The following is a 4,957-nucleotide window of genomic DNA, read 5'->3' as shown; positions in this document are numbered from 1 at the left end:
CATCCTCCATCCTCCATCCTCCATCCTCCATCCTCCATCCTCCATCCAGCTGTGTCTTCATCACCATCTCAGTAACACCACAACCTCATAATCAAAACACATACTAAACAACATGAACACCCAGTGATGGGTCATTTATAAAAAGAAGTGTTAATATAACAATTTTCACAATGTTTAGGACATCTTGAAACACTTTGCAGGCAATCAAATAATTATGAAACATTCCTGGAGGAAACGTGAGAGCTACATTTCACTCACAAGAATGTACAAATAGAAGAAATAAACTAATGACTGATTGATGTTTGGGATAGCAGGGAGAACACTCCAGCTCTTAATCAAAATGCATTATGGAACCTTGTGGCCCACCTGATAGGACAGGTGGAGCAATATCTAAATTTGAAAGATATCACCTCCATAAGTGGAGCATAGTCTCAGTTTAGCACTGAGCCTAGGTAATGTGCTAAAGCCTACATTAACTGTCAAGGTGAGAACGCTACCACTGAACAATACCGGACGCACAAATTTCCCAATGATTTTTCTATCGACCATGACGAGCATGACTTAACCTAGAAGCAGATGGACTTAAACAAGAATAATTTGAACCTTAAATAACTGCACAGAAGCTGGTATCCATTCATGAAGTCATCCTTTATTTACATGTGCACCCGTATACGGCTCTGACCAGTCAGCTCAAAGCCAGTGCCTGGGCTGAGGAGACCTTCTGAATCCCTTGTTTATATCTGTCAGCCAGGGCTCCCTGATTGGCCCAGGTTAACAACCCCTCAAATCAAGAAGCTCAGTCAATGAGATCCACTTGGCTCTGGTTCTAATCACTACAACCCTTAGAGACAGGAACCAGGAAGGTGAGAGCAACATGAATCTCAATGGAAGTCAGGAAGGAGAAAGTAAAAATTAGAGTCTGTGAAGACAAGCAGCTATAACAGAGCAGATTCAGAAGAAAGCCAGGTCATTACTCAGCGGCACCGAATCTTTGTGAGAGAGTGCTATTTTCATGATTTTACTAGGCAGCAGCAAAACCCAAGACCAAAAGAGCAACCTTACAATATACTACACAACAATTCATTTTCTGGAAAAAAAAAGAGTCCACACAACCAAATAGTTACGTTATATCTCCACAGTTGGTATAGGTCACTTGTCTGAATAATGATAGATAATCAGATTATCCGAGACAATACAGAACATTGAGACAGTCAATGGAAGTGGAGATTAGTTGTTCAATATCACTAGAGACTTCTGCTCAAAGAACATTTAAAAAAAAACAAAACACTGTCAGAATACAGGAAACGCTGGCAATGTTAAGAAATCGTTTATCTTGGATCCATTTCATGATTTATATTGACAACTTTTCAAAGTTTACACATTTCTGGAATGCTCTTCAAAGCCTCAGTTAAAAAAAAAACAAGACTCTGCACAAAGATTTATACAGTTGTTCCTTAACAGACCTCAATGGCAGGCTGTTTGAGAACCCCATGGTAAAACTAACAGTTTAGATTTGTCTTTTCTATTGTCTGACTTGATCCTAAAAAATACTGCTCACATATTTTCTGGTTGAGCAACAGCTCAGTTTTAAGATTCTTATCCTTGTTTTTAAATCCTTGCATGGCTGCACTCCTCTGATCTTTGCACTCCTCCAATTTGGGCCTCTTGCATGGCCCCTTTTCCCTTCATTCCATCATTGGCACCGTGCCTTTGGCTTCACAGGCCTCAAGCTCTAGAATTCCCTCCTTAAGTCTCTGCATCTATTTCTCCTCTTTTAAGATATTGCTTAAAACCTCAAATCAAAGTTTTAGACACATTCCAATATTATCTCATATGGCCCTTTGTTTAAAAACTTTGGATATTTTGCTGTGAAATGCTTTAGGATATTTTACGATAAAAAGAATAAAATAAAAAAGAAGAAAAACATTGTTAAGCAATAAGTGGATGCAAATTTTTTTATAACTTTAGAAATGACTGATTGCAGTGTTATGAGATCATGCGTTATGGTTAACTCTGGAATAATTTGAATTTTTAAAAAAGTGGAAAAAGACAAAGACATTCACATCAGGTCGCTTTAAATCAAAATGTCTGGAGAACCCCAGAAAGTTTAAAAAAGTCTTCTTCCCTTCAGGAAGAAAATGGATTTAAGGTGGTGGTCCTAAGCCAATAAAGGTGACCAAATTTGTGTCTTTGTTAGCAACAAGGTGAGTGGCAAATGTGCAGCATGATGCACCTCTCCACTAATGCATAGGTCTCTACTCACTGATTCAGGTGGATCTGGGAGGTCCGATTTCAGTCAGTCATCCACAAGGTAAGTGCACTAATGATAGTCTTTCCCAATCCTCCAGGCCCACAGAAATTAAACAGGACATAAAAGAAAATAAAATAGAAGTACAAGAAAGATAGACTTGACAGTGTTTCTAGATTTGATTGACTGGGGTTGGGTTGCAAATGGGGGTAGAAGGAGGCAGGAGCTGCCCAGATTGAACACTCTGGATTTCACAAAATCTACAATTGGATTAAAGTCTTATACATCTTGCCTCAAGTGTCTATTACTCTCGATATTACCCCATGTTTTGACATAAATTGTGTCAAGTAATCTAGTTACATAGTCAACTGGCTTAATAACGATGAACATTTTACATTCACTTGGCGTCGTGGCCAACATTTCTCTCTACCTGCCAAACTGGAGAAGGAGACTTGGCAGATCAATTGTTACTCAAGTCCAAACCTTATATTTCTTCTGTTATACCAGCCAAGACCAGCACTAAGAAACTAATCTCACTCAGATCCTCTAGTACCATTACCCATCAAGTGCTAGTAGCAATCACTAGGCTATTGTAGGGAGGAATCAAAATGAATCTATTTTAAAAAAATATGTATGATCCTGGATAATATGAATGAAAATGTTGATAGAAAAATCTGTTCTGATAAAGAACCTGCACCCGAGTTGTTAACCTGAGTTTCTCTTCACTGATTGGTTAGACCCCTGTGAATGCCCAAAAATATTTCTTCCAATTTTCAGCAATTTTCCACCTTTCCATTCAGTAAGTCCTTGGAGAAGGATGTAACTTTCCTTAGCATAAGGAAATTGCTGATATTGTAATGCAACAAGATTGGGAAGGCTCGAGCTGAGGGAAGTGAGGCAACATATCCTGACTGTCAGTGAAGGTGTCACATTTCAGTATAATCAACAAATCAAGAACAGAACCACATTCACGGAAATAAAATTCACTTTTGGGGAAAAAAAGATCAGACTGGAAACAAGAACTCTGTCTATCTCACGGTCATTAATTCCTGACAGGAGACAGGAGTGCCTCCATTAATATGTTGAAAGAATTGGCAATTAGATATTCTCATCACAAGTTTCCTTGTTTGCACACTGTGCTCCTACATCTGTCACCTAGACGTTGCTTCACGTTCTCCACCGAAAATGATCTAACACTTCTGTACCAGTAAATTTGCTTGCTAGGAGGGACAGGTTTCTAACTGATTTATTCTTCCTGCCCCACTGGAATTTGTTGGCTAAGGCTAATTTTAGCATATTATCACAACACAAACCAGAGATGAACTGGATCAAGATATCAAGGTTTCATACTGTGTACTGGTCAGTGTATTTCACAGCTGAGAAACTGGAGTAGGAAGCAAATTTACTGGTAGATGGGGGTAGAAGGAGGCAGGAGCTGCCCAGATTGAACACTCTGGATTTCACAAAATCTACAATTGGATTAAAGCCTGATGAAGGGGCAGCACTCTGAAAGCTTGTTATTTCAAATAAATCTGTGGGACTATAACCTGGTGCCGTGAGACTTCTGACTTTTGATCACACATTTAACAACATGTCTAGAAAAATTTATCTCAACAGCAAAAATTTATTCTGCTTTGAAGAAAGCACAGGCCCAAATTGGTCTCTAATTTCATTACTGACCAGTGTTGGATGCAAGTTTCCAGGATCCCATCAGATTCAAGAATCACATTTTGCAATTGTGCACTGCAGCTTTGCACTGATAAGTGTCAACGTATGCAACTTGCAATCATTTCAAGTGAAAGATTAAATATTGATAATAGTTATTTCAAAACACCTGGGAATTCAAGTTTGCAAAATTTTGTCCAAGTTGAACATCTGAGCCCGGTCAAGTCCCGATGTCCAACTTGGAGAAACAGAACCAAGTTGGCAATTTGTTACTCAATTTCAAGCAGACGCACAATACTGCATGATGTATATCAGAAATCTGTTGGGGGTGTGGTCATGGTGGCAGGGAAGAATTACATGATCTGAGCCTATGAAATGCAGTCAACTGATGATTTGGAAGCCCACAGAACTGGTGCTGCACACTTTCAGAGCCAGCTTGCGGGGTTTAAGGTTCCAATCCTAAAAAGACAAAATGGAGACCCATCATCCATCCCAAATGGATAAAGCAAGGTGGATTTAATGCCCTTCCTTATGTGTTATTATAGAATCATAGAATCTCTACAGTGTGGAAATAGGTCATGTGGCCCATCAAGTCCACACCGACCCTGTGGACAGCACCCCACCCAGACCCACTGCTCTAGCCTACACTGTAACCCTGCATTTCCCATGGCCAATCCACCTAACTTTTGAACTGTGGGAGGAAACCACAGCACCCGGAGATATGGGGAGAATGTGCAACCTCTACACAGACAGTCACCCAAGGGTGGAATCGAACCTGGGGTCACTGGTGCGGTGAGGCAGCAGTGCTAACCACTGAGCCACCGTGCCATCCAATTATGTTCACCATTTCTGCATTACTAGAAATGAGAGATTGACAGAAAATTCTACTACTATTATTACACAAACAAAGCAGGGGATAACACTGAGCTGGACTTGGGGCCTTGTCAGTAACCAATCCCTATTCTCGTGCAAAAAAAAACATTTTGCAAATGAAAAATGGAAGTGTGCAAATTAAAAATGTTAAAATGATCTCAACAAACAAAT

At 39.7% G+C, this 4,957-nt stretch overlaps 1 protein-coding gene across 1 annotated transcript in view; it reads right to left on the bottom strand.

The window, feature by feature from the left end:
• Positions 1-4,957, bottom strand: part of LOC109936018 (phospholipid phosphatase 2) — a 22,660-nt gene that overhangs the window by 10,352 nt on the left and 7,351 nt on the right. The window lies entirely within an intron of this gene.

The sequence above is a fragment of the Rhincodon typus genome, chromosome 29, assembly GCF_021869965.1.
Source record: "Rhincodon typus isolate 14 chromosome 29, sRhiTyp1.1, whole genome shotgun sequence".
NCBI lineage: Eukaryota > Metazoa > Chordata > Chondrichthyes > Orectolobiformes > Rhincodontidae > Rhincodon > Rhincodon typus.
The sequence above is the reverse complement of the archived record's forward strand: the minus strand, read 5'-3'. Positions and strand labels throughout refer to the sequence as shown.